The sequence below is a fragment of the Callorhinus ursinus genome, unplaced genomic scaffold (genome assembly GCF_003265705.2).
Source record: "Callorhinus ursinus isolate GAN/ISIS: 27379988/994484 unplaced genomic scaffold, GSC_fseal_2.0 scaffold21, whole genome shotgun sequence".
NCBI lineage: Eukaryota > Metazoa > Chordata > Mammalia > Carnivora > Otariidae > Callorhinus > Callorhinus ursinus.
Window position 1 is genome coordinate 14777221 of NW_027397083.1, and position 19640 is coordinate 14796860.

The 19640-nt window shown below is 41.1% G+C and overlaps 1 long non-coding RNA gene across 3 annotated transcripts; it reads right to left on the reverse strand.

Annotated features, from left to right (window-relative positions):
- Positions 1-504: 504 nt before the first annotated feature.
- On the reverse strand, positions 505-19434 carry LOC141374757 (uncharacterized). 3 transcript variants are annotated; one of them, XR_012381884.1, is made up of 4 exons: positions 19220-19434; positions 1716-1845; positions 1217-1362; positions 505-654 (listed from the first exon to the last, which is right to left on the reverse strand). It is a non-coding gene; the product is annotated as an uncharacterized lncRNA (long non-coding RNA). The 3 variants fall into 3 exon arrangements; XR_012381882.1 differs by having other exon boundaries at positions 505-1362; XR_012381883.1 differs by lacking the exons at positions 505-654; positions 1217-1362 and having other exon boundaries at positions 1420-1845.
- Positions 19435-19640: the final 206 nt, after the last annotated feature.

A 19640-nucleotide genomic window follows, 5' to 3' on the forward strand; every position in this document is an offset into this window, starting at 1 on the left:
TAAAAGAGTGAAAGTTTTAAAACAACATAAGTATTCCAAAGTAGGGGAAGTGATTAAGGAACCCATGACATAGCCAGTTGATGGACATTAAAATCAATCCTTACGACCATGTTTCTACATGAAAGGTATTCTTGCCTTTGCCCTAGTCTGAATGTTTGTGTCTGTTGTTTTCTAACCTCAGGAGTTTCCTGGGTAAAATTCGAAACTGGCTCTTGTCCACAGAGCACAAGAAGAGATGGAAGAAAGAGGCAGACCACTCCAGATTGGTAGGTGGTGGGTTTAATATGCAAGGGAACTTGCGAATGAGACTTATCGTGGGTGGCTGCAAGATGAGTAGCTCTCTGCACCTACCTGACAGAAGCTTAAAAGTTTATACAGAAGTCTTAATGGGATTCAGTCTTGCACAGTTCAGATGGTCTCAATAACACATCACTCTATCTCAAGGCTGTGTCCTTGAAATAGCTACAGAGACAGATGGCTGCATAAAACAGTCCCCAATAGTGTGGGACTGTTGGGCAGAACATACATTACAGGGAAGGGAGTAAGAAGCCTCTGATTGCTCAGGTCCAGCTCACAGGTCTACCTGCAGTCACGTCCTCTCCATGACCTCCTCCAACAGTGTCCCTGCTCCAAATTCATAGGTTGAAATCCTACCTGCAATGTGATGGTATCAGGAGGTGGAGACTTGAGGAGGTGCTTAGGTCATGAGGGTAGAGCCCTCGTGAATGGGATGAGTGCTCTCATTGAAGAAACCCCAGAGAGCTAGCTCTCCCTTTCCACCACATGAGGATACAATGAGAAGTTGGCAGTCCACAACCCAGAAGAGAGTTCTCACCAGAACCCAACCATGCCGGCACCCTGATTTTGGACTTCCAGCTTCCAGAATGGTGGGCAATAAATTTCTGCTGTTTTTAGCAGCCATCCAGTCTGTTGTATTTTGTTAGAGCAACCTGAATGGACTAAGACGGCCTTCTGAGAATGTAAAATTGTTCGTTTGCCATGATAGCACGACACATCCCGGCAGCTGACTACATAGGTTCAATTCCAGCTCTGACTAGGTGTGATCCTGGGCAAGCTACAAAGCCTCTCCGTGTTACTGTTTTCTCTTTTGAAATGGAGATCAGTAACAGCACACATGTTAGGTCCTCAAGAAATATATATATGAGGGGAATACTGGAAAAAACTATATTAAAATACCCACAGTCATGATGCTGACCTCATTAGATAGGAGTGATTTTTCTTTTCTTTTCTCCATCTTCCATGAGGTGGTTCTATTATCTTCATAACTTATCAAACATAACGATAGTCAAATCATCAGTGCAATGTGAAACCGGGCGTTTTCATGAGGGATATGGTGCACCACTGCAAGCATGGGGGTAGAGGGTGGGGGTGGAAAGAAAGCAAAGGCATCAAGGAATCTTTCCAAATGTAAAATCTTATATTCAAATATATAATATGAGTTAATAAAGATATAGGCAATCACTCCTACAGCACCTATTTGCCCAAGCTTGTCCAGCTGCCCCATGGCCAAGCTGCAGTTAGAACCTGGATGGTCCAACTCCGGAGCACATGCTCCTCACTCTGAACCACACTGTTGCTTTTAAAAAGAAGAATTTACTAGAAAGATGTATTCACAGCTCCCGTTCTCTTTCCTCATAGGTCAATCCAGCTGGGTGGGTTTCCACTATTAACATATTCATTCCGTGAGTATTTACTGAATGCCTGCTTGCCGGAGAACAGATCTGCCTGGTGCCTGGGCGGCTTTGCATGTATCCACAGAGACCATGCATGTACATGCTCCAACCGCAGCTTCTCTGGGTCTTGACAGAATGCCTAGTGGTCCTCCTGGAACACAAGAGCATGTGAGGCTTTCAAAGAGCTGCTCAGAGGCCATCTCGCCTCACCTTTCTATCTCCTATCATGAGACCATTTCTTATCACCTCCTGGGTCCTAATGACATATAGGGCTTCCTGCCATAGCCCCTCAGAATAGAGCTGTAGAATAGAAAGCTGCTTGGGGGCAGTCTAGAATCAGGTCCTCAGCAATGGGGTATCCCACAACTCACATTATAGTCAACAGTCCTCTTTGGTCTATGGGGACAAGGATCATGGAAGGCTGGCTCCATTGGCTTATTCTTCTTTGCTGTGTAAATCTAAAAGTGGCTCAGTGTACCTTTACCAGTCAAGTGACTCAGGCCTTGACTCAGCCTTACCTTATCATGTAAGATGCATCTGTGGATAAAGCTCTTATGGAGCTTGTGTCTTAGAGGAGTGGCAGACCACAAAGATGGGCAGAGTAAATAGGTGAAGCCTATCTGATAATAGAAGGTGCTAGAGATTGTGGAAAACAGTAAAAGGAAAGGGTTAAGCTACAGAGACAGATCGCTGCATAAAACAGGCTGCAACAATCTGAGCTGACTTGACCGGGTTGAGGGGATTAGCCAGAGGGATGTGTTGGCAGAGGGAAGAGCTGGAGCAACATGCCTGGAAAGTTCAAGAGAAGGCAGGGGAATGACGCTGGCTGGAGTGTTGTGAGGAAAGGCGAGCGTAGAGGAGCAAAGTGGAAGCGAGGGTTGATTCAAGAGGCAGCCATGGGTCAGGTCCTGTGTGGCCTTGTGAACTATTTTAAGACTTTGGCTTTTCACCAATGGATATGCAAAACCATGGCGGGGTTTGTGTTCTTAACCTTTTGGTTGTAAAATAAAAGACACAGCATCCCACACAAAACAAACGTATAGCTTGGTGAATTATTATGAGGTCTGTACTCTTAACGACCTTCCAGGTCAAGAAGGGCCTTCACCAGTTCCCTCAGAAGCGCTTCCCCAGGCTCAGTCCCAATCAGCATTCCCTGCCTCTGCACAAATATAACCACCCTCCTGACTTTTCTGTTGATCACTTGCTGGGTTTCTCTATGTTTGCATCTCATCCCCGGTCGCAAGAGTTTAATCCTAATGTGTGTCTTAGGTCGCTTGGAGCCCACCGGTCCTCCTCCTCCTTTTCTCTCTCTTACGGTTTAGGTGTCAAAGGACTAGGTCAGTTGGACCTATAGTTTTCCCCCTGCTGGATCTGGTTAATCACTGCATGGCTTTGAGCAGAGGAGGGCCATGATCTGACCTAGATTTTAAAAGGATCATGCTGCCTATTGTGTCGAGATTGTAGGAGCACAAGGATAAAGCAAAGAGATCTCTTAAGGGCTACTGCAGAAGCTCGTGAGAGACGATGTGGCTTAGACCAGGCAGGACAGGTGGACGAGGCAGGAGGTAGTTGGATTCAGGTTGTATTTTGAAGGTACGTGAGTCAGTGGGATTTCCTTATAATCTGGACATGGATTGTGAAAGAAAGAAGAAAGGAAGGAAAGGAAGGAAGGAAGGAGGGAAGGAAGGAAAGAAAGGAAGGAAGGAAGGAAAGGAAGGGAAGGAAGGAAGGAAGGAAAGGAAGGGAAGGAAGGAAGGAAGGAAGAAAGAAATGAAGGAAGAAGGAGGGAAGGAAGGAAGGAAGGAAGGAAAGTAAGGAAAGAAGGAAGGAAGGAAGGAAAGGAAGGAAGGGAGGGAGGAGGGGAGGAAGGGAGGAAGGAAGGAAAGGAAGGGAAGGGAGAAAGGAGGAAGGAAGGAAGAAAAGGAGAAAGAAGTCTAGAATGATTTTTTTTAAACTGCTTTATTTAGATATTCACATACTATAATATGTAATTTACCCATCTAAAGTGTAGTGGGTTTTAGTCCATTCAAAGAGCTGTGTAACCATCACTGTAATCTAATTTCAGATCATTTCCATTAAAAGAAACCCTGGGCCCATTAGTAATCAGTCTGTTCCTACCCTGGCAACCACTAATCTATTTTATGCCTCTATAGTTTACCTATTCTGGATATTTCATATAAACAGAATCATACCAAATGTGGCCAAATGTGGTCTTTTGTGACTGGCTTCTTCACTTAACATGATGTTTTCAAGGTTCATCCAAGTTGTAGCATGCATCAGTACTTTCTTCCTTTTTATTGTTGAACCATATTCCAGTGTATGGCTATACCATAATTTGTTTATCCATTCATCTGTTAATGGACATTTGGGTTGTTTCCACTTTAGGCTATGAAAAATGCTGATATGAGTATTTGTGTACAAGTTTTTGTTTGGACATATGTTTTCAATTCTCTTGGGTATGGACCTTCGAGTATCATATGGTGGGGTCATACAGTAACTCTATGTTTAACCTATTGAGGAAGCGCCAAACTGTTTTCCACAGTGAGTGCATCGTTTTATGTTCCTACCAGTAATGTATGTGGATTCCAATATCTCTACACCCCCACCAACACGTATTACTATTTATCCCTTTGATTATAACAATCCTAGTGGATGTGAGGAGCTTCTCATTGCAGTTTGTATTTGAACTTCCCTAATGACTAACGATGTTGAGCATCTTTTCATGTGTTTATTGGCTATTGGAATATCTTCTTTATAGAGATGTCTATTCAAACTCTTTGTCCATTTCTTAATTGGGTTATTTGTCTTTTTATTGCTGAGTTGTAAGAGTTCTTTATATATTCAGGTACATGTCCCTTGTCAGCTTTTGTTTTGTAAATATTTTCTCTCCTTCTGTGGGTTGTCTTTTCACTTTCTTGGCAGTGGCCTATGAAGCACAAAAGTTTTTAGTTGGGATTAAGTCCAATTTATCTGTTTTGTTGTTGTTGCTTGTGCTTTTGGTGTTATTTTAAATAACTATCATTTAACCCAAGTTCATGAAGATTTACTCCTATATTTTTATCTAAGTGTTGCATAGTTTTTGAGGTCTATGGTTCAGACTTTGTATGTTTAGATCTATGATCCAATTTCAGCTGATTTTTGTGTAGGGTAAAAGGTAAGGATCCATTTGGACCATTGATTTTTCAATCTTTGGCAAGTGGATATCCAGTTGTTCTAGGAATATGTGTTGAAAAGACTATTCTTTCTTAATTGATTTGTCTTCACCCTTGTTGAAAATCAACAGACTGTAAATGTGAAGTTCTATTTCTGGACCCTCAATTCTATTCCATTGATTTATACATCTATCTTTATGCCAGTATCACATGGCTTGATTACTGTAGTTTCTAGTAAGTTTGGAAATTGGGCAGCCTGTGTATTGTATAACCTTTTTGTACAACCTTTTATAAGATTGTCCTGGCTCTTCTGGAACTCCTCTCTCATTCCTGACTTTAATAATTTGAGTCTTTCCTCATTTTTCTTCTTGATCATTGCAGCTAGAGATCTGTCAATTTTGTTCATCTTTTCAAAAAAAAAAACTTTTGAGTTTGTTGATTTTCTCTAAGTTGGATGAAATGGATAAATTCCTCAAAAGATATAATCTACCACAGATTACTTAAGAAGAAACACTAATCTGCATAGGGCTATACCTAAAAGAATCTGAATTCATCGTTAAAACCTTTCCCAAAGAGACTCCAAGATCAGATGGTTTTATTGGTAAAATCTCCTAAACATTTAAGGAAGAAATTAAACCAATTTTTTTTTACGAATGTTTTCAGAAAATAGAACACACCTGAAGTCATTTATGAAGGCCAGAATTACCCAGATAACTGAAACCAGGAAGAAAAAAAATTGTAAGAAAAGAAAATTACAGATCAAAGGAACACAAAAATCCTCAACAAAATTTTAGCAAGTCTTATCCAGAATATATAAAAAGATAATAAATACATCATTAGCAAGTTAGATTTATCTCAGATATGCAAGTTTGGTTCAACAGTCTCTTTTTTGAATCAACTAATCAATTAACAAACTAAAAATAAGAAATCATATGATCATCTCAATTGATGTAGAAAAATAATGTAATAAAATTATTTGTAAAAGGCTCAGCAAACTAAGAAAAGGAAACTTCTTCAACTACTGAGTACCTAGAGACAGCATCATACTTAATTTTCAATGATTAAGGGTTTGTGTAAAATTGGTTTCATTTCTTCCTTAAATATTGGGTAGATTTCACCAGGAAAACCATCTGAGCATGGAACTTGGGGGGAGGGAGGGGAAGGCTTTTCAAAAATAATTCAAGATTTTTAATAGATATAGAACCAAGGCAAGGATGTTTACTCTCACTTCTTTTACTTAACATTTTACTAGTAGTCTGAGACAGTGAAATAAGGCAATAAAACATATATAAAAGGCATACCGATTGGAAAGAAAGAAATAAAGCTATCTTTGTTTGCAGACAACATGATTATGGATGTAGAAAAGCATAAGGAATCTAACCAAAAAAGCCAGTAAAACTGACGAGTAAGTTTAACAAGGTCGTAAGATACAAGATCAACATATAAAACTCAATTTTATTTTTAAGTACCAGCAAAGAACAACTGAAAATTGAAATGGAAGCACAATCCTATTTATGGTAACATCAACAAACACGAGATACTTAGAACTGTATCGAACAAAATATGTGCAAGATTTGTATACTGCAAATTACAAAACATTTCTGAGAGAAATTAAATGAGATCTTAAATAAATGCAGAGCCTTAATCATGCTCATGAATTGGAAGTCTCATTATGATTACAATAGCAATTCTCTTTAATTTGATCTACAAGATTCAATGTAATCCCAATCAGAATCCCAGCAGGCTATTTTTATATAAAAAGACAATCTGATTCTAAATTGTATATTAAGTAGCAAAGGACATAGAATTGCTGAAACAATTTTAAAGAAAAGAACAAAACTGGAGGACACACATTACTTAATTTTAAGGCTTTCTATTAAGCTACAGTAATTAAAACAATTTGTTCCCAGCAAAGACAGATATACGGGAAAAAGAACAGAATAGAGGGTCCAGCAATAGACTCATATACCCATGCAAAATCGATTTTTGACAAAGATGCCAAAGTAATCTGTGCAGAAAGAATAGCCTTCTCAAATATACACTGCAGGAACTGTTGGGCAGCCATATACGAAAACTTTGAACTTCCACTTTACCTTGTTCTATACACAAAAAATTATTTTGAGTGGATCATAGACAAAAGTCAGACTTAAAGCTATAACATTTTTAGAAGAAAGCATGAGAACCTCGTGATGCTGAGTTACACAAAGATTTCTTAGATACGACAAAAAACACAAACTATAAAAAATGGATAAATTGGGCTTCATCCAAATTAAAATTTTTTTCTCTTTGAAAAGATAGTGTTAAACATATAAAAATGCAAGCCACAGACAAGAAGGAATGTTTGCAAAGACCTGCAAATGTAAATGCTTGTGTAAGCTTTATTCATAATTGCCCAAACCAAATGTCTATTAACTGGCTAATGGATAAACAAATTGTGGCGCATCCGTACACTTGAATACTACCCAGCAATATAAAGGAACAAGCTGATGTTACATGCAACAACACGGATGAATCTCAAAATCATTGTGCAGAACACCATACAAAAAAAAAAAAAAAGGTTGAAGGTTGTAGGACTGCAGAAATTCACTTATATGACATGCTGGAAAAGGCAAAACCATAGAGACAAATATCAGATCAGTGGTCACTAAAGGGGAATGGAGAGAAAGACTGATCAGACAGGGGCACAGAGGAACTTTTTGAGGCAATGGGTATGTTATATATTTTTGACTCTGGTGGTGGCTACGTGACTATATGCACTGTCAAAACTCATAAAAATGTGCACCTAAAAAGGATACATTTTACAGTATGTAAATTATATCTCAGTACATGTGAGCACAGGAAAAATAAAGGAAATGGTGAGTGGAATTGTAAACATCAAAAAGAGACAACTATCTTAAGAAGTTTTCCTGAAAATAAGAGCAATGAACTGGACATTGGACATAGAGTCAAAGTGAAACAAAGATTTTAAAATTGATTTTGCAATTATTTGTTGATGATGAAAGCAAGAGCAGTGGGTTTGTCGGTTGATGAGACTAGCCCAGTAACGAGAGAAGAGAATTACTGGACCAATATTCCTGAATTGGTGAGAAAAGATGAGATGGGGAGCACAGCGGAGGAACTGGCTTCAGACTGGAGCATGGACAACTCTCCAGTGGTAACGGGACAGAGGGCACAAGACATGGGCCTAGACACCAGCAGTTGGCAGATGCTGTGGTGGGAATCCGGTAGTTTTCTTCTGATGGCTTTAGTTCTGTCCATGAATTAGAAAGCAAGGTCAAGAGCTGAGAGAGTTTTCATTCTTACTGACTACTAGCTCACCTGAGCCTGGCTACTTCTCTTCATCTCCACTAGACTATAAACAGGAAAGGACCACACCTTGTGTATGATGATATGGGATACTTCAAGGGCAGCCAATAGGTCAGGTCATTGTACCACTCAATGTCAAGCAATTACATTTTTTGTTGATTTGTTTTTCAGCTGAAATGACCAATAACTTTGGGATCAGATCCCCCCCCAACAAAACCTATTTTCCTCTTTATCAAGTATTCCCATTTCAGTAAATGCCATGATCATTGGAATTCTGTTTCCTCCCTTCATCCCCACCCCTCACTGCATCCATCTTCTTCAGGTCATAAGCAAGTCCTCTTCGTTGTTTCTTCAGGACATCTCAAGGAACTGACCCCTTCTCTTCATCTCTATTTCCCCCCACCCTAATCCAGACCACTGCACCACCATCCTTCACCTGGACTACTGCACACCTTCCTTAATTTTCTCGCACTTAAGCTCCCTACACCCACAGAATCTATTCTCCCTACACCCACAGAATCTATTCACGGTTCTGTCCCCCCTGAATCTTGCCTACTTCTCAAACCTCATCTCATGCCCTCCCCCGTACTTACTCCTATCCAGTTGCACCGATTTTTACTCGTGTCTTTGAACATCCTATGCTCTTTTTGGCGCAGAGTATTTTCTCTGCCTTTTGCCTGGAATGCTCTTCCATCTGCCCCTCAAATAGCTAGCCCTTTCTCATCTTTGAGATCTCTGCATAGTTGTCACCTCCTCGGAGATGCTTTCCCTGACTACCTCATCTAAAGCAGGTTTCCCCACTCAGCTCTCATCACCCTTATCATGCTCTAATCTCTTTTGTTTTGCTCCTGTCTCCACAACCTCTTTTAGGGTATTTCTCTGCTAGGTGGAGATTGAATATACAAATGGACAATAGCTAGACCATATATAAAAATAGAATTTTGGCTCACAAGCTGCAGCAACCTGCCCAGTAAACCAACCCCCTTATCTACAATAAACAAACCAGGAAGCTAGCCTGCTGTAAGTCAGACTTGCAGCAACCCAGATCGCTATCTCTGATGACAATCCAGGAAGCTGAACAGTAACTTCTGTGACAATTGGCCCCAAATAGCCAAGACTTGATTAATTACTGACAGCTTCCCTAATTTTTGTCCCTACTGCCACCTTGGGACTAATCAGAAGAAGCCAGATATGGACCCCTGACCTATCTCATAGGATGTCCTGCTTCTAGATTATGTGCCTACAGAAGAAATCTAAAAATTATTGGTTAGGTAGTCAACCCTTCCTTAGCCTGGCTTCAAACTTACTCCTTGCAATATCTACTCTTACATCCTCCATGCACAATTTTCTTCACCAAATCTTCCCCTGTGCTCATGGTACATTCTTTTCTATAACACAGTTGAAGTCCTTTATTCTCCATGAAACTTTTTTGGATCACCCTAGCTCTTAGTGACTCTTCCCTTCTCTGAATTCACAGACCACATGCCAGCTTATTTGGCATTTAATTTTTCTCGGTTCAGAAGGCGTCTAATGTTCTTGGACTGAGGGTCACATTTTTTTGTACCGCTCATGGTATCTAGCCCAAGCTACAATAATAAAAATAATGATGATAACAAATAATACATTCTGCTGCTGTTCCCATTTTATAGATGAAGAAACTGATGCACAGAGAGACCAATTCTTTTGCCTAAAGCAATGAATTATTAAGAAGTAGAGCTGAGGTTTGAATTCAGTTCTACCCAACTTATATAGTATATATGTCAAAGCTCTAGACTATGCGAGCTATTTTTACTATACTGTACACATATTAGGTTCTCAATAAATGCTTCTGAAATTAATGAAATAACCAAATGCAAAAGTTTCATAAACAAAAGAGAGAAGGGAGCAGAACTCTTCAGGATGGTCCCAAAGGGTTGAATGGAGCAAGGGACTTGGCGACTTACCCCAAGTCTGCATTCTAACCCTAGCCCCTGCTGTGATCCGAGGGCAAGTGCTCTTGTCTCTAGGCCTTCTTCACTCATCCCCTGTTACATTGTTCCTTCTACCTGCCTTGAGGCTGTTTCCCAAGACAGAAACAAAGAGTGGCTGTGGGATATTTGGTGATAAAAATTAGCAGTTCTTGGGTGCCTGGGTGGCTCAGTCAGTTAAGCGTCTGCCTTTGGCTCAGGTCATGATCCCAGGGTCGTGGGATCAAGTCCTGCTCTGGGCTTCCTGCTCGGTGCAGAGCCTGCTTCTCCCTCTCCCTCTGCCACTCCCTCTGCTTGTGCTCTTCTGTCTGTCTCTCTGTCAAATAAATAAATAAATAAAATCTTAAAAAAAAATAGCAGTTCTTTTCTTGGTGATTACATTATTATCAATTCAACCATCCTTTTTGAGGTATGGTGCTGGATGCCAAGGTGAGAGCCAACACCTAGCAGGCACCAAGGATGTCCTCCAGCAGTTTGTAATAAGGATTCATGGAATAGCAATTCAGCAAAGACATAGACCTTCCCCACGCCTGCTTCAAAGCCAGGATTAATTACTATTTCATGTGATATAGAGTCCCCTATAATTTTGAGTACACATTGAGTAGAAGGGTGGGAAAACCTTCCTGACCAGCTAAACAAGAGCTGTTCCAATACCACTGTACCTGCAAAGTTGTCAAGAACCTATTTCAATAAAGATTTGAAAGCACTTGCAAAAGCAGAGTTGGACTAAACAAATATAAAGGTAGTCTTGTTTAGGAATGTGTCCTTGAAGGGGTGTAGGTAGCATCAGATCTGTTCTGGAAGCATGGGAAATTGTGACTTGTAGCAAGTAGAATTCCCTATAGCGGCTGCCATGAAATCTGTGAGCTTACAAAGCACCTGGTACAAGGAAATTCCCCAGGGACGGCTAACCCCGGACAATGCTCCTTACACTCTCAGCCCTAACGTGGCAGTAACAAGCCTTGCTTGATGTGGTGTTCTGAAGGAGATGGATGGATGTGTCATCACTGAATCACTGAGAACTAGAGCCCCAGCATAATCTCAACTATAACAATAGATGTAAAAATATACATAACAAATACACGGATGTGCATGCACCCACACCAAATTGTTCAGAAAAAACAAAACAAAACCAGAATTCTGGGTACATATAATTTTAATTTTCCTTCTCCATACTTTTTTGTATTTTAAAATTTTTCTATAATGAGCATAAATTACTTACAACATTAGGAAAAAGAAGTTGTTTATCATATTAAAATATATTGCCACGGATACAGCAAATTCCTGCTGAGAGCAGCTTCTGAGAAATATTCTCTTATTCATAGGGCTTTTAAAGCTTGTAGATGAAAAATAGATTCTGAGAGACATGCAGTATATTTGGTTCATTTAATACCTGGCCAGCAGCTGCCAGGTGAAGACATGTTGGAGAGCTGATAATAGTTCTTTATTAAAAAGGAGTAGAAAGTTGCCACTTAGGATTGGAAAACTTGTCATCGAGTTTTGCAAGGCAGATCAATATCTCCTATGTGTCTACTGCTTTCTCTGTATCTCTGGATGGTTGACAGTCTCTCTCTCTCTCTCCCTTGTAACCCTGCAGATCAGGGGACGAAGGGGGCCTGAAATTCCTCCCTACACGGTTCACTATCAGCTCACCAAGACAGATGCAGGGATGATTACTTAAACAAAGGCGCCCTCCACAGAAACTGTGAAAAGCTCTCTGATCTTGAGAGGATGTCATTAGGAAGGGCTTTTCATATTAAGCTGGCCTGAACTCCTCAAGTTTTTCCTATTGATAGTATACCCCAAAGGATGAGTTAGCAAAAAAGAATCTTAATCAATGTCTGGGATAGGTCAGGATTAGTTCTAGTGACAATTACTCAGGGCAAAAGGCAATGAGGAAGGCATTATATTAAAATAGAGCTATCATAATTTAGATTTTTCAAGTAAGTTTGGAAACTATCCAGCCCAAATCTTTTATTTACAAATGAATAAAGGGCAAAGAAAGCCCAAAGAAATTATATTTTAACTGAGGTCACACAACTGCTTTTTGCAGAGCTGGCCTCATACCAAGGTTTGGAATATTGTGGTCTTTCAGGCAGATAACACTGCTTCCTATCCCCAAGTTAATATTTCTTATGAAAAAAAACCTGACATCATGGGTATAATTTTTAATGGTTTTTCTGTTGACATTTATTTATAGCCAATAGTCACTGTTTTAATCTTTTTAAGAACCCTATATTTATGTGGGAAAAAAGCAATAGAAGATTAATGTTTATAATCTGAATTCCATTTAATTGCTATACTCTGTATAATTTAGATCATAAGACCCCCATGGACCAAGGTGCTCAATGTCATTTGGAAGCAGAACACTCAGTTCATCATTTTGTTTTTACCTACTCATGAATAACCCACTTGAAATACAAATTTACAAACTGTTATCATCATCACAAACAAGCTTGAGACTAGAGTTTAAACTTTGGGAAGAAGGATGACTTTTATTTGGCATGAGACAGAGAGAGTTGAGGAGGAGAGATTTCTTGTTTTCTTGGGCAGAAATTGAGAGATGTCCTTTTTCAGAATCTAATGGCAGTGAATTAGATTATCTCCTATGCTTTTAGGCCTCATCTGTGGGAAATTCTAATGGAGGCAGGAGAGAGAGAGTGGGGGCGGGAGAGAGGGAGAGAGAGAGGAAGCGGGGGAAGGGTGCATGCACGCGCATGCGCACGCACGCTGTACGGGTAGACATGGCAGCTTCAGGTTTATTGTCTTCTCCTTTCCATTATGTCTCTTCTCTTTGGCATGACTGTGGTCATATGCAAACCATAGTTGGCAATTTTTCTTTTATTCTTTTGGTGGAGTGGGAAAAGAACAAGTTATATCCTGTTGGTTTGGCTCTGAAAACCTAAATCGTCCTGGTAGAAGCTTGGTGCAGTTCTTGGAATCCTAGCTAACAAAATACCTAAACATCTTTGCCATGCCCTTGTGGATGCTGATAAGGTTTGGAAGAATGGAGGAGGTAAGGAAGAAGAAGCTGATAGAAATAACCCCAGCTGTCTGGCTAATCTCACACCTGGGTCATATGAAAGCACACACCTTCTTTGAGACCAAATGGTGTGTTGGGTTGCCAAAGTTAAAAAATGCCTTCCATTTTTGACTTGTTTGGACTCAAAGGTATTCCTTGAATATTTTATGATGAGGAAAATAAATACAGCCATCATTATAACCCAATATGCACAAACAACTCCTTCCTTACCAACCAGTGAGGAGCTCATGTGCAGTTTTTCTAGCTTCAGAGTACTTTCCTTATCTCTCTTCCTATCTATGGGGACATGGAGGGTTAGTTCTGTCAGCAACATACAAAGTCAAGCCCGATGGGTCGGGGGGTGTCTGGAACACCAGGACATTCTTAGAAATCCAATTCAAGAATCACAAAGAGTATCAGTCTTGAAGGGGACTCAACAGAGAACTGACTCTAATGAGAAAAGACCAGACTGCTGGTGGTGAATGGCCTGCTTAAGGTCACATGAGTTTTCAAGGCAAACCATGATCTCAGTTGGACTCTTCAAGCTTCTGGTTCAGTGCTCTGATGACCACAACATATAGATTTGGGGAAAATATTAAGAACACTTATATAAAAATTCAGATATTTTCCTGACACTTCTGGGTTGACCAGAATTCAGTACTGCTGCCTTGACCTGTTTGTTAGTCAATAACCTTGAGGCACGGACATAAATCAGAACTCAGGCGAACCAGTTTAACCTGAAGATATTTAAAAATCATTCTGCAGAAGTAGAGAAAAATCAAATGATTAAGCCTCTACCACAAGTTCTAACGCATCATTGCTTATTTGTGTTTTCCCTTGTTGAAAATGCCCTATCTTGGTTGGACAGTCTTCTCTTGGTTGGAGAGCTAATCAGAGCCAGTTAGATCAATTAGCTGTTAGGAAGAGCTCACATGGTCAACGTTTTGGAGGCTGAGTCATGATTACCAGGGGACCATCTCCCAGAAGGCAGCTCGAGAGATTATGCACGTGGACAAATGTTACATGGGAAATTGTTTCTCTCCTGGTCTCTTCATGTGCTAGTGCAGGTATAGACAGGGAGTGGAGCTTAGATTGCACCGTCCCTAGTAGCTAGCACAGCAGGCTCTCAATGAACTTGCTGAGGGAGGGAATGAATAAGCCACTGATTTCACCATACCACACAACAGTTAGGCAAGGAACAATAGAGGTAAGGAGACAGAACAGATTTAAAGGAAGATGATCTACTTTGACCCAGAATGGAGATGAACTGGAAAAGGTTATTTATGGAAGAAGCACTGGTTCTGGCTCCTGGTTTAGAAATTCAGGTGGGCTTTTGTCCAGATTAATTCCTCAGACTTCATCGGTGGTCCCTCCAAGTTTGGTGTCTTCATCTGAAAAGGGGGATTAATACAGCACCAACATCATGGGGTTGCTGTAAGGATTAAGTGAGGGAACCTAGGTGAAGTACTGAGAATGTCTTGGGTTCATAATAACTACGTTTATATTTATATAATTTATAAATAAACATTATTATGTAAGCCTTCTGTCCTAACACCCTTGTCTATAAAATAGTGAGAGGAATAGTTTCTACCTCATGGTTTTTGTGTACAGATGAAGTAATGATAATGAAAGATAATATTTGAGTGCCTCGTATAGACTAAACATCATTCAAGGCACTTTGCACTTAGTACTAATCCATTATATTAACCCAACGAGTCAGACACTGTTATTATTTCCATATGCAGATGAGAAAATTGAAGTTCAGATAGGATAAGCTCAAGGTCACACAGCTAGTAAACAGTGGAGTCAAGATTGGAACCTGAGCAATTAATTCAAGAGCATTAACCATTGGGCTATGCTGCTTCTCGCAAATATAGAAAAAGCATTTAGCACAGTGTCTAGCATATAGTACATGTTGATTTATTATCAATCAATACATGTTGCTCAATAAATGCCGATGAACATAGCAATTTTTTGTATTTAGTTAGCTGAATGATTTGCTTATTTACATTTTTAACTGTGACTATGATGTCATTCGGGAATACTACATCTATCATCTCTTTAGGTTTACTACATCCATTGTCCTTTAAGCTTTGGTAGAAAAGCACTAGCCTTGCAAAGAAACTCTCACTCTTGCTAATCACAGCGGAATCACATCACACATGATTTAACCCAGAGGCATTCAACTACGTATGCTTGGCAAAAGTGTTAAAATCCTGTGCAACACTGTAAAAGCAAAATTTGCATTTAGAACTTCTATTAGGTACTGTAAATTGCTGAATGCATAATATATTTATACATAGATATTGACTTGTGTATAAAACCAAGTACACAGTACTTTGTGGGGACTCAAAGGTATTTTCAGGGGAAATTTTGAATAACTGTGACTTTCACCCTACATGCTACCCTTGATCCTGACTTGTGTGCAAGGTGAGGGGTCCCTTGATCCACACCCCCATCGAATTGTCACGGGTGGAAGTGAATGGGAGGGTGGGAAGAGCCAGTAGCAGCTTCTCCTATGATTAATAATAGTGAGTAATCAATGATGATTTAGTTCTATCCGTGTGCCAGGAGCCATGGTTGGCCCTGAGCATAGATCATCTCACTTGATGCCCACAGCGATCCTCTAAGGCAGGTGTAATGGAGATCGTCCTTGTGCAGATGAAGAGGAAGGCAGAGAGGCAAAGGCAGGTATCCTTACTGAAAGCCTGTTACACAGTGGTGGGTGCATACTTTCTCTCTGGTTCTCTTCAGAACCTTGTAAGGTAGGTTCTATCCTCCTTTCAAAGGCAAGGAACTAGAGGCTCACGGGGTTAGGTAACTTGGCCAAGGTCATGTTGCTGGCAAGTGACTGAGGTAAGACTGAAGCCCAAAGTCTTTGCTCATCGCTTCACGTAGCCCTCTCATCTGGGAGGAATCAGCTCCCCGCCAGGTGATGCATTCTCATCGGCTTTCACTTATTCTGTGAGCATAATGAGGCATTGGCTTTACCAACCATCACGATCATGTGATCTCCTTCTGTTTGTCCCCTCACCTCTCTTTTAATTGGCGGGGATTTTATGAAGATCATCGTCAAGTTTATACACTACTTTGACCTCCTTGTAAACAAGACACAAAGGAAACTCCTGGCTGACCATGACATTGGCCCTAGTGCAAGACATTCATTTGCCTAAAATCCTGGAAGTTATTACACAGTGAATTCTTTCCCTCTTTCTTCTTGGTCAGCTTGCTTTCTGCCCAGAAAAGCCTGAGGCAGAGAAGTGAGACAGTCTTTTCCTTCTCAACAGAAGGCTCTACCACCTGGTTGCAAAAGCCAGAACTTGAGAGCTTTCCTTCTGCTTTAGCCTTTTGTCCAGTCCATCAACAAAAGTCCTCCATCTCTAGACCATCCACACCCTTCCATTTAGTGTCCTGGCTGAGGGAGGGTCGGTGGGGGGCGGGGGGCGGGGCCCAATCTCTCCCGATTTGCCTGGGACTTTCTAGTACTGCAAGGACAACCCCCAGGGAACCCTCAGGTACAGGCAGACTGGGCCGGTTGACTTCTTCACTGGCCTGGGCATCTGTAGTAGCTGCCTAACGGACCCCCAGACCCCAGGTTTGCTTGCCTTGGATTCTTTCTCCATCCAGTAGACCCCAGCAACCCTTTGACATCACAGATGGTATGTGTCATGCCCCGCTACCCCTTGAAATACTGCCTTTTGAAGAAAATTCAAAAGCTTTACCTCAGCCTCCAAGTTAGTGCCTGATTTGGCCTTTGCTATTTCTCTCACCTCAATGCAGTCCCTGCCCCTCCTCCTTCACCAGGCTGTTGGGTGTCAGTTCCTCAACTCTGCCAGACTCTTCTCCCCCCTGGCACCATTGCCCTTGCTGTTTCCTTGGCCTGGAATGTTCTTTCTCCAACTCTTTTTATGTTCACAATGTGTAATCACGTACATGTGTGATAATCTGATTACTATCTTCTTCTCAGCATTATGGCTCCTGGACTCCCCAGTTTTTCACGTCAATCCCCACCGTCTAGCACTGGAGCTGACACCTAATCAAGTCACATGAAATATTCACAGAATCAATCAATGAATGGGCGAAAGAAGAGATGAATGAATAAGGGGTAGCTCACAGGAGGTGCTACTGAGATTCCATAAACTGAAAGGTCAGGGTCCCCAGGACACAATGAGCAAGGTTCCATGAGGGTGGACAGGAAGCAGAGGCCAAGGCACAAACAGCTTCACAGGCTGTGCCAAAAGCTGTTCCAAGGACCATGGGGGAACTTCTGAGGGAAACAGAGCAACGGACTGACATAATCCCATATATATTTTGAAAAACTGAAGGATGGAGAGGGGGGAGAGAGGCCTGTTCAGCAAGAAGTCCCTCTAACCTTGGGCAGCTGCAGGAATTAGGAGGTGTGTTGGTGGTGAGGCTTGTGGAGCCAGCTGGATATTAGTGTTCTTTTGATTAATTTTCAGGAAACAATCAGCCAATTATGATTCAAAGGCTTCTGTAGCTCTGGCCCATAACTAATTGCATTTTAAAAATGTGTTAATCACAAACCAGTGATTATGTAAAGGGTCTTATTGATGACAAGATTGGCTTCCTATAGGAGCAAGCCAATGGTGCCATTTGTCCAAGGTTGAATTTTATAGTGTATTGCATTAGGCTCACACTCAGGAGCAATGGCTTCTATCTACTCTTGAGTACCTTGTAGCCAGAGTTCAATACATTGAAAGAGGGGTAGAAAAGCAGGTGCAGGAGGTACGCAAGGGTTTCTCTATCCCTATGGGTACTCCTTAAAGTCAGGCAGTGTATTTTGTCTCACTTTTGAATCCCTTTATGGTATCTAGCACAATGTCTTTGATGTAGTAAGTGCCTAATAAATACTCTTTGAATTTAATTCAGGGTCCATTTCACCTCTAGAATTCTATGATTGTATGAATTCTTGCCCAAGTGGTCTGTTATCTGGAAGTATAAGGCTCTCAGCATTGTGCTTCCTAAGTATCCAGGAAGTTTGCAAATTCCAGAAGTACCAACTGGCCATGACCTCCATCTGAGCTTAGGGGTCTTCTTCAAGAATAACAGTGCTTTAATCTGTCCTTTATCTCTCAACTGGGCTGGGTCAAGAGCCCCTACTCTGGGCTTCTCTAGCATGATTTTCATACCTTTATCATTAGATTAACCATGTTATATTGAATTTATATCTATTCACATGTCCCTCCTACAAGGCTGTATATAGCTTCAGTGGGATACAGGGCTTGGCACACTATAAGCATCCAATGTAGATACTTATGGGGACTTTTGAGTCATCTGCTACTTGTGGTTAGCTTAGTGATGTACAGGCCTGTGGGACAATTCATTGCAGTAACTGAAGTGTCCCTCGATTCTACAGGACATTCAAGGCAGGATGCCATTCTTCTTCCCTTCCATCTTTCTGCTTTATCTGCATCTGCTCATCCCATCAGCATTTCAGAATCAGTATATTCTCACCCTGAACCTACCACTCCCTCTGAAATCTGTTTCTCATTTTGTTAAAGGCTCTGTCACCAAAACCTTACATCACTTTTTAACATTTGCCTTTGAAAACTACCCCTTCATCCAAATAGTTGACCAGAGACTTCAAGTTCACCTCTAAAGTCTCTTTCAAGTGTCCTGGCTTTTCTCCTCCCACTGCCCTGATCCAGGATCATTATTGATTCTTAACACTTTATTATAGGAAAATCTCAAACATGTACAAAATAAACAGAAAAGTATAATGAACTTCTTGTACCTATCACTCAGTTTCTACAATTATCAGTATTATGCCATCCTCCATCCCCCGCTCAATTATCGTTACTATATTTTTATAGCTATTTTCTAAGAAAGGTAAAATTTATGCAAAATTGACACAGTAAATTTCAGCCCCCAAATCTGGCCACCAGGCCAAGCTCCTTTTCCCAAAGCAGAACTCCATACATGTCAAAAATCCACTTAGGAAACTCCAGTACCCGCCCCCTCCACCGCCCCATTGTCTCCTGAGCCAAGTCAAGCCCGCCTGGCCTGATCTTCAAGACCCCCCACACTTCCCTCTCAACTCTCTTTCCCCATGTTTACTTCCTGTGTCTTCCTTGATGTTTTCCAGGAGCTGATAACTTAGTCTCTTTGATCTTAAGCTCCTGTAGGACTGCTGCCCAGAGGATCTCATTGTATTGGACTCTGTAATTCATGGCAGTGTCTGGCTCACAGGTGGACTCAAAAAAGTCTGCTGGCTGGACATCCAATGCCGCATCATGTAGAGCTCACACCTCTAACTGCGGGCTCAGGAACATACTTATGATGTAACTGCGGCTTTCAATCTAGCCTTCTAGAATGTAGGAGATGAAACCAGGTGACATTTCTCTGGATGCTCAGATTCTGGGATTCTGGGAATATTACCAAATCCACTGGATCTAGACATTCTATGTGGCTCATGCCACTGAGCTACCAATAGTAGGGTGCTGAAGGGTATAGTGGAAAGAGCACAGGAATAACAGTC